The sequence below is a fragment of the Canis aureus genome, chromosome 17 (assembly GCF_053574225.1).
Source record: "Canis aureus isolate CA01 chromosome 17, VMU_Caureus_v.1.0, whole genome shotgun sequence".
In the NCBI taxonomy this organism is placed as follows: domain Eukaryota; kingdom Metazoa; phylum Chordata; class Mammalia; order Carnivora; family Canidae; genus Canis; species Canis aureus.
In genome coordinates, this window is record NC_135627.1 from 44,571,252 (window position 1) to 44,582,596 (window position 11,345).

The 11,345-nt window shown below is 34.9% G+C and overlaps 1 pseudogene; it reads left to right on the top strand.

The window, feature by feature from the left end:
- LOC144287638 (60 kDa heat shock protein, mitochondrial pseudogene) overlaps positions 1 to 9,655 on the top strand; it is a 28,171-nt pseudogene extending 18,516 nt beyond the window's left edge.
- Positions 9,656 to 11,345: the final 1,690 nt, after the last annotated feature.

Genomic DNA, 11,345 nt, shown 5'->3' on the forward strand with positions numbered 1-11,345 from the left:
ATATTAGTACATGAAACTGATGAAGACAGGATAGATAATCCAGGAACATCTATAACTATATTCTAATATGTTAGGTAATAAAGTGTGATATCCCGTAATTGTGCAATGGGTGAAGAAAGCAGTAAATGGTTATTTTGTCACCAAACACTTGGGAACAAAATAACAAATTACTTCCTTACATAATGCTAATCAACAAAATTATTTCCAATGAATTAAAGAGCTAAAAGACAATATAAACCTTAAGAATTCTGGATGAAAACGTAGGTAGCTAATAACATATACTCTGTGTGGGAGAGGCCTTAAGACCTCTGAAGAACCCAAAAGAAAAAGACCAAGGGATCAAACTACATAAAAATTCAAACATCCGCACCTTTAAAAAACAAAACAAAACAAAAAAAACCCCTCAAAAACAAATAAAGATGACAAAAACAAACTTGAAGAAATTACTTACATTTTATGGAAAACAAAGGACAGCTTTACTAACTTTTTTTTCCATATCAATAAGAAAATATAAACACAATTAGAAAAAGTCAAAAGGACATAACTAGGCAACCAATCACAAAAGAAGAGATAAAAATGGTTACCAGACATAACGAATACTTAGTCTCTCCAGTGGAATAATATGCAGAAATCTTGCAAAATCTTGTAAAATTGTCAAATATTGAAAGTACTAACACTCAATGTTTGAAATAAACATTCTTGTTTGTATTTTTAGATTTTGCTATTGGAGATACCATATAACCTTCTGCATAAAATAGAGAGATAATATATCTATAACCCTAGGAAAGCTCATATCTTTCCACACAGTGATTGTGAAAATTAATTATGAGGCATTGGCTTAGAACTCATTCCAAAGGCATGATGGTGGGAACAGTATGCCCAGGGTGCTGGCAATAAGGAGGGGCATTGTGTATAGAGAATTTATAACAATAATAAAGCTGACTAAAAGCCAGTTTGCTTTTTATGATCACCATGCACAGGCAATTTGAAACAATATCAGTGATTTAAATACTCCTCCCCACCAAGTTGAACTGCCTCACTGCCTAACCTTGGTGCTCTACTATTCTAAGGAAATACAAAAATACTTCTGTGCAAAAATATTTGATAAATAATATTCACCACCCTATTCTTTAATATTAAAAAACTGTCCTAAATGACTAACATTATAGGATTAGTAAAATAAATCACAGAACATTCATATTTCACAATCATTAAAAATCGTGGTGCTATTTTGTGTTTGTTCACCTATGGTGTAGTATTAAATCAAATACTGAACAAAAATTCTACTCACAAAGCATTTTTTAAATATATTTATTTATATTACAAAATTCTGAATAGCTTTAGTCACAATCTGATTTTAAGTGTATTTTTATCATACTATAGGAGATATCAGTAAAGATAAGTAAGATCTGTAACACCCATTCCTCCCAACACATATGCACTTTTTTACTAGAACAGTTGTTCTCAAACTTGGCTGTACATTAGAACAGCGCTGGGGGCTTTTAAAATCCTAATACCCAGGATACATCCAAATCCATTAAACCAGAAACCCGGGTGGGAGAGGGGAGGGATGTGGCATCAGCATTTCTGAAGATCCCCTGATGTGTCCAACGTTCAGCTAAATTTAGAACCAATCAACTACTGCTGCTCACTTGTGGCCGGTGGACCTGCAGCAGCAGCAACCCCTGGGAGCTGGTTAGAAGGCAGGATCTTGGGCCAGGTTCAGACCACAATCAACATTTTAACAAGATTCTCAGATGATTTCATTAAAGTTCAAAAAGCACCGATAGGGCACTTCTATTTTTCAGCTCTCCAATACACAATTTCATAAAAGGAAAGACTTCTGATGTTTCAAGTAAGTCTGAAAAATACTAGATTTCTAAAATTCTCTCTAAAACATCTGTGATTCTTATTCATTTTACCTCCCTTCATCTAGAAGTGAGTGCAGATCAGTTTTGCTTATCTATATTCAATAGGAAAATAAAGCAATTAGAGATTCCTTGGAAACAGGTTTAGAAAGTAATGCATCTCCTTGATCTTGGGACCAACAAATTCATGATTTTCTTTCTCGTAGACAAGAGAATCAGACATTCTTTTCTCTTAGACAAGAGAAAGAATTTTCCAGACTTTGAGTTCAATATAAACTTACTGGATTGTTTTTTGCAGAGATATATTAGCCAAGTAATTTCATAAACTGAGCTTTAGTAAATTTGCCAAGTCTCTAGGAATTAATGATATCTCTTGTCCAGATCAAAAGAATAGATGAGTCACTCATATATGTCATTCTAATCCCAGAGGTTGTATAAGTAACAAACTGCAAGGGTGTAAAGTTAATAAAAGAAAAAAAAAATTGAAGCTTGGGGAGGGGTATTAAAGTGAGATAGACTTTTAAATTGAGAAAGCAATTGCCATACAAAGTATTTTGGGTAGGGACTAAATTTACATAATGGAAATTCTAGGCAACCTGAATCAATGCAAATAACCCAACGCAATAACAACTTTATTAAGATAACAGCTATATACATATAGAAAATAAAGGCTATTCCCTCAGCCATGAAATAGTATTCTTCTAATAGAAACCAGCATTACAAACTCTCAGTAACAAGAAAATTAACTGATACACTGATGTTTCTTGTGTTAACATATTAATGCAAACTCAGTTTCTCAGTAGTTTCTGTTATAAATATCACTCCTGTTATATATGGTGGATGAAAGTTTAAATTGAATTCCACACCAAAATTTTGATTAGTGCTCTGGAGTTTTTAAAGAATTTTCTCTTTCTTTATTCATTGAATCTTCATCACGACTCTGTAATGGATTGTCATCCCCATTTTAGTGTTAGAGAAACTAAAAGTTGAAGGAGTGCTAGGTATTTACTCAAAGAATACAAAAATATTAATTCAAAGGGATATATGCACCCCACTGTTGGTAGCAGCATTATCTTCAATGGCCAAATTATGAAAATAGCCCAAGTGTCCATCAACTGATGAATGGATAAAGACGTGGTATACATATAAACTGTAAATATTATTCAGCCATAAAAAAGAATGAAGTCTTGCTATTTGCAATGACATGAATGAAGCTAGAGAGTATTATGCTAAGTGAAAGAAGTCAGTCAGAGAAAGGCAAATACAATATGATTACACTCATGAGGAACTTAAGAAACAAAACAAATGAGAAGAGAGGAAAAAATAGAGGCAAACCAAGAAACAGACTCTTAACTATAGAAAACACACTGATGGTTACCAGAGGGGAGGCAGGTGTGTGTGTGTGTGGGGGGGGGGGGGGATAAGTGAAATAAGTGATAGGAATTAAGGAATGCACTTGTTGTGATGAGCACCAGGTGTTCTATGGATGTACCAAATCACTGTATTGTACACCTGAAACTAATATTACACTGTATATTAACTAACTGGAATTTAAATACAAACTGAAAAAAAAGTTGGAGCTACCATATCCAAGAACACCTGGATGTGGTAAAGCATATACTTAAACCTTGATCATTCATTTAAGCTTCCCCCATTCACAGCTTCTTCTCATGTAATTTCATTTTATTTCTTTCAATATTTATTTTGTTCATTATGTTTTCTGAGACAACACACATACCTATACAAAACATCCACACCCTCACATACACTTTTGGATAATCCTAGCCAAAATCCATGTCATAGGTAACTTGTTAAATACATTTATGAAGGTTGACATTTTTAGATTCAGCTGCCCATCTTCACACAAGCAAATATGATAGAATAGGGTCTTTTATGGTTTCACCCATTATTCTGGGAGTCAACATTAAATTCTACTTCTCACACGGATTATTTTTAGTCACACTTACTCAAATCAGCAAGGGAATAGTTAGAAGAAAATATTATCAATCATTTTGCAAGGTAAAATTAATTTTTAACTGAATTCTATGTTTTTTTTTTTTTTAGAAATGTCATACCACATCTCTTCATATGTGCCTAACACTCACTACTGTATATACCCTGTTTTATTTTCAATGCTATTTTTTTTAGTTTTAAAAATTGTCTAGTATATTTTCATGGTACAACACAACACATGGAAAATTGGTGTACACATATCTAGAAGGCAGGTTAGTGTTTGTTTATTTAAATACAATGGTCACAAAATTTCTTGTTCCATTTTTCTTTCTTTTTTTTTTTTTTTTTTTTTTAAGATTGATTTGACACAGAGGTAGAAGTATAAGCAGGGGGAGCAGCAGAGGCAGAGGGAGAAAGGAGTTGACTCCACACTGAGCAGGGAGCCTGACATGGGGCTCAATCCCAGGAACTGAGATCATGCCCTTTTATGAAGGCAGACCCTTTACCGACTGAGCCACCCAGCCACCCTCCCACTGCATTTTTCTACAACTCATTTGGATTTACTTCTAATTTGTGAAGTTCACTTGATTATGTCCTTTTATGTGCCTATGGCAAGCATTTCTATGCATATCAAGGTGAAAGAGAATTTTTAGGGATTCTAAGAAATCTTGATATTAATGTTCTCCTATTTAATAGTTTTGCACTTAATAAATCTCTACAGAAATAAGAAAAATCAAAGAGAAAATATTTGGAAATATATCTAAAATGAATGAATAATACCAAATACAATATGAACATTCAATACTCAAGTACAAATAATTTCCATTCTAAATAATTCATAATCTTTCTAATCCCGTTTTATTTTCATTCAGGTAACAGAACAATTTTCAATATAAATAGGGATACCTTAGGGATATTCTGGTTATTAACACAGTATATTATGTCTTCCCTGTTCTTTGAAGGTAATTGTGGTCATTGAACAATATAGAAGTGAAAATTTTAAAAACCTTTAATTAAAGCTATTTGAAATTCAAAATTTTTTAACAATACATTTATTTATCTATACATTTATACTGCTGATATGGATGCAACTGATTCAATTTCAGATCAAACTAAATTTTCAATCTAGCTCATGGAAAATGGGGGGTCCTTGGTAAAGATTAAATGTTTTCCCATGTATATCATTAGAGTTAGAAAATCATACATTAACCAACTAATTTTTAAAAAGGAGAAACAAGGTATAAAATTTAAAGAAACATATTAATTGTATCAAAAAGAAATTTATCTTCGTGGTAGTAATCTCCAAATATGGTCCCCTAATCCCCAACAGACTCTTCACACCCTTAAATATAAGCTGAAGTTTACTTGAGTATGGGCTGACACCACAATTTGCTTTTGAACTATCAAAGACAGTGTCAGTGTGTCTTATTTCCAAGGTTACATAATTTTATACCTAGATCTCTCAAAATGTTTATTGTGGGGGATGCCAGCCCTATCTTGTAAGAAGCCCTACTACATTGAAGCCACCATGCTGTGAAAAACCCAAAATGAGAGAGAGAATCAGAGACAGAGAGAGAGAGAGATGATTGGCTAGCCCTCAGTTTTTTAAGCATCCAAATCCAGGCATCAGATATGTCAGTGAAGACACCTTTTCGGAGATTTTAGTCCCAGGACATATCTTAGGGAAGAACCCAGAAATCAGGCTAACAGGTAGAAAGAAATGAGGTTCCCAATATCTGGCTTCAGTTGACTCATCTAACCATCTCTAACCATCTGAACCCCAGTTATCTCAGTTAAGACTTCAGAAAACAGGAAGAAGACTTGAGCCATTCTGACTCTATTCTGATGTAAATTCTGACCCAATTCAAGAATTGTAAGCATAATTGTTATGTAAATGAGTTTAAAAGAAGGTTTCTACATTTGGCCTCCAGATTGTTTATTCCTCACTGCAGACTGAGACCTGTTACCCCCAAATCCCTCCAATGCCAAACACAAATTTTTACAGATCCTTTTGTCTTAGAAATAGCTACAAACAAGCAGATTTTTGGCCATTTAAGACCTGTCTGCTTTGCATATCCTGAGAAGACTCACTTAACATCTGATTGATGTTACTGATAAAACAGACCAGTGGTTCAAAGACTCCAAGCTGCCACTGTTTTTCAGAGCCTTCGGACTCAAAAGACTTTTCCCATGCTGGTGATCAACATTACCTAGATCTCCTAGACAAGTAAACCCCCGTCAGCAGCCTGTGGAAGACTCTTGCTTTGAGGGATTTGCCCACATGTAAACCTGTCTAAACACAGCCCAATAAAAGGCTTCTGTCACCTCTTGATCATATGCTATCCCTTAGGCCAGTCCCCCAAATCCCTTAAACTCCTACAATAATAAAATGACTTTCATTTCATGCAACTAAATTTTAGGGCTATTTGTTATGCAGCAACAATAAATAATAGAAGCAACTTAAATCATTTCCTTAAGGCATTCAAAGCCAGTTGTAAAACAACTAACTGCCCTGAGATACAATGTTGTAAAATTATAATTATTTTTAATGCATAAAAACGATCCAAGGTTGAGATGGTAAAGTTCCTGAAATAATGTTACTTTTTATGGTCTATCACATCCTTTGAAGAACTCTGAGATGAGAAAATGATTTAGAAAAAATAAGGAATAATATTCACAAGAGGAACTTCAACTGTTAATAACATGCAATATAAAATCACAACCACAAGCAATCTTGTCCATCAAAGACAAAAGGTTTTGGAAGTAATCAACTGTTCCTAAACTGTTAATATTAATGTTCCTTTTTTATTTGTTTTCATTTGCTTTTTGCCATCCATTAACATTCATTAGCAAAGAAGTTGCAGAAAACACTGAAGTAAAGAGAAAACCAGGAAAATTAATTATGTGCAAACTCATAAGTAAGAAACAAACTTCTTTATAACTAACAAAATTAACCTTCTCAAAACTTACAGACTCTCATTATTGTTTTTTGGCAGTGTAACACTCTGATCCACTTGCCAAACACAGGTGTTCTATGTTAGTATCATCTGAGAACAGTGATGTGGAATTGTCCTATCACACATTTATGCTCTGCAAAATAGAGCAAAGCAGAATTAATATGGTGAGCCCTCTATTAGTTAATCTATTTGGCTATATCACACCTGGAGTTAAAAGAAAAACTGCAAGCTGGTCTCTGAACACTTATATTACAACTGAGCATGTCTCCTAGGGAAAGTTCCCAGATTGGGAATACCCCATTAATTCACAGGTGACTGATGTATGCTATGACTTTACTCAGCCATGTGAAAAAACATACCACAGACCAAAAATTTTGATAAAGGAAAGCTTGGTTTTACTTCTCCCTTTGCTACTTACAGTATGATTTCAGGCAAATTTTATAACCAAACTGAGTCTTTGTATATACATTTATAAAATCAAATTAATTTCAAATGCTCATTTTGAGGGTGAGATATTATACATGTGAGACTGTTTCATATTAAGTAACTCATTATATAAGCAAGTTATTGTCTTCATGGACTATTTTAAAATCAGCACAATATTACATGAGTTTCAGGAAGAACACGATCTCTTTCTATTTTACTTACCAGGAATGTCCATGACATGATCTAACACTTTCAGAAAAAGTAAGTAGGCTCTGACTTTCATTATATTTAGCTAATGCCACTTATTTGCCATTTACATGGCATAATATGGCAAGATACATTGATTGGCAAAGAAATTATAAATAAAATAGTCCTGTAATGTCCAGTTAGAAGCTTTAAAAACAAAGAAAATATTGATATGATATGAATTGCCACACCTAACTCAAAATATCCAATTACATTCAACTTACAGAAAATTATTAATTATGATTTATCTTTATATTAATTAATCTTAAAATCAATGTGGAATAACTATTTTCTTTATTTTACAAATAAAGATTTGTAGGTCTCAGAGAAGGGCAGAGCCAAGTCTCTGAATTCTCTTTAACCTCTCCTTTATAAAAATTTGATTTCCACCTGCCAATTCTGAAGGAAGGCACAGTAACTAGCTTTTGTTTGAAAAAGGAAACTGAGCCCTCATGGCCTCTGAAGACCTGCCTCCCCATCAGCACGCCTTGCCGTCACCCAGCAGAAATATTTTGATTACCCGCAGTCCTTTGCCAAATTAGGCCAGTTTTGAGACACTTACTGGCTCCTCAACTCACTCAGGCCCATGCCAAAGATGTAAAATTTAGTTTGGATGCCCAATCCTTAATGCTTCAAAGTGTAGACCTTTAGCCAATGCTGTAGCCATTACTATAGAGCTAAACAAAAGAACAGAGATTACTGAACAGAGTTGGGAAAGTCCCAAAATAACAAAAGATGTTTGTGAGTGTTGCAAAGTCAATTGACTTAAAAGATAAATGTAAAAATATTGGTGTTAAACTTGTTCAAGTTGTTGCCAAAAACACAAATGAGGGGGCTGGGGATGGCACCACTACCACTATTGTCTTGGCACGCTCCATTGCCAAGGAAGGCTTTAAGAAGATTAGTAAAGATGCTGGTCCTGTGGAAATCAGGAGAGATGTAATGTTAGCTATTGATGCTGTAATTGTTGAACTTAAGTAGCAGTCTAAATCTGTGATGACTACTGAAGAAGTTGCTGAGGGTGCTAATGTATCTGCAAATGGAGACGAACAAATTGGCAAAATTCTTTCTGAAGCAACGGAAAAGGTTGGAAGAAAGGATGTTATCGCATGAAAGGATGGAAAAACACTAAATGATGAATTAGAAGTTATTGAAGGCATGAAGTTTGATCAAGGTTATATTTCTCTTTATTAATCATCAAAATATTAATTCCAAGATGCCTATGTTCTACTTAGTGAAAAGAAAATTTCTAGTGCCCAGTCCATTGTACCAGCTCTTGAAATTGCCAGTGCTCACAGTAAGCTCTTGGTCATACTTGCTGAAGATGATGATGGAGAAGCTCTGAGTACACTCGCTTTGAATAGGCTAAAAGTGGATCTTCAGGCTGTAGCAATCTAAGCTCCAGCTTTTTGTGACAATGGAAGGAACCAGCTTAAAGACATGGCTATTGCTACTGGTGGTGCAATGTTTGGAGAAGGGTTGACTCTAAATCTTGAAGATATTCAGCCTCATGACTTAGGAAAAATTGCAGAGGTCATTATGACCAAAGGTGTTGCCATGCTCATAAAAGGAAGAGGTGACAAGTCTCAAATTGAAAAACATATTCAAGAAGTCATTCAGCAGTTAGACATCACAACTAACAAATCTAAAAGGAAAAGCTGAATGAACCTCTGGCAAAACTCTCAAATGGAGTAACTGTGCTGAAGTTTGGTGGGACAAGTGATGTTGAAGGGAATGAAAAGAGTTACAGATAGATGCACTCAATGCTACATTAGCTGCTGTTGAAGAAGGCAGTGTTGTAGGAGGAGGTTGTGACCTGATTCGGTGCATTCCAGTCTTAGATTCAATAACTCCAGATATTTAAGATAAAAAAATCGGCATTCAAATTATTAAGAAAACACTCAAAATTCCTGCAATGACCATTGCTAAGACTGCAGGTGTTGAAGGATCACTGAGAGTTGAGAAAATTATGCAGAGTTCCTCAGAAGTTGGTATGAAGCTATACTTAGAGATTTTGTGAATATGGAGGAAAAAGGAATCATTGATCCAACTAAGGTTGTAAGAACTCCTTTCTTGGACACTGCTGGAGTGGCCTCTTTGTTAGCTACAGTAGAAGCTGTAGTCCCTGAAATTCCTAAAGAACAAAAGGACCCAGGAATGGGTGGAATGGAGGTTATAAGGGAGATGGCATGTTCTGATTCCTAGAATAGTGCTCTACCATTATTAATGAACTATGAGAGGAAGCTCAAGGAAGAGCTCCTCAACAATAACTTCAGAGAAGTCAGCTGAAGGAAATGACTGAAGAAAATCACTACAACCATCAGTTACTGGTTTCAGTTGACAACATATAAAGGTTGACTAATGTCACTGTGCCTACAAATAATTTTGTATTTTTGAATAAGACATTTTTATATTAATAATAACTGAGGAGAGCAAGAGCCACATACCAATATACTGCTTTCAACTTAAATCGCTGAGGCATTTGTACTTCTATTCTGTTAAAATCAGGAGTTTAGTGTTTGCCACACCAGATGAAAAGTTAAGAAGCAGTCTTTCTGTGGAGGGTAATAATTGTGTACAAAGTAGATAAATATCCATTTATGTGACAACTTTTGTATAATAAAAATTTGTTTAAAATGAACGAAAGGGAACTGAAACTGCATTAAGGTGATGATTCTCATTACCAAGTTTAAAGATATTTGACTTTTTGGAAGGGAACAATTGTATATCTAACGCTATTAAATACTTACTGTGGAATATCTAGCATCTGTGATAGTCTAGTCATGCACTTCTATGTCTCACCTGGCATGGCTCAGAAGACCCCAGAAAACCAGGAGATCATTATGCATGATTCATGGGTTCAGTTATACAAGGCATGAAAAACAGAAGCCAATAAAGGTCAAATTGAGACTGGATATACAAAGGTACAAGATACAGACAAGTACTCTAGGTAGAGAAGATAAGCTAAGCTGGAATGGAGGGATAGAATCTTAGGCCAAAACAATGGCAACAATTCATCATAGTATGATGAGTAAAACTATGGATTGAGAAGAACAGAGAGAAGGTACTAAAATGCCAGAAGCAAGTTGAAATTGAACAGATTAGAGGAGTAAAAACAACATGTAAATCTATTTCATAAATTAAAAATCATCAAAAAATTTAAGTAGGTATTTTTGGTGGATTAAATTTCACAATATGGCTCCAAATTCATCTCAGCAATTTATGAAGGCTCTCCTTTACTAGTTCTTCCTTGCCCAAATCCTTTTAGAGATTAGTTAACACGTATTTTACCAATATCTTCAATCTCCATTCATTACTCCCACCACTCCTATTTAGCTTGCAATCCCGTGATCCTACTGTGACAATTCTTCATCAGGTCACTGTGACATTTCTAAGTAATCTAAATCAGTAGGCAACGTTAGCCCTGATCTTATTTGAGTTTCAACAATACTAAACCCATTTGAGTACTCCATCTTTGTTTCAACACTCTCCTCCCGTACTTCTATGATATCACATCCTCCCGGGATGTCCTCTATTTTTCTGGCTGCTCCTTTTCTTTCTTATTTGCTGACTCAGTTTTCTCAAAATAATCCTTAAATGTCAAATGCCTTTCAAGGCATATTCTTCAGTCCTTGTCTCTTTTCATTCTGTACATTCCTCGTGCATACATTCTTCCTATGGTCTTCAGTTACCAGGCATATTTTTGTGACATTTAAATCTCTAGCAGGCTTCTCGGTTTCAGGTGCTATATCCAATTCACAGTGTTTTCACTCACAGGTTCCAGAGATATCCTAAGAAGCCAGTGTAAAGCCAAATTGCTGACCACCTCCCCCAGTCTGTTCTCCTCCCATTGTTTGCTATTGAACTGCATGCTCATACAACCAATTCTTCAAGC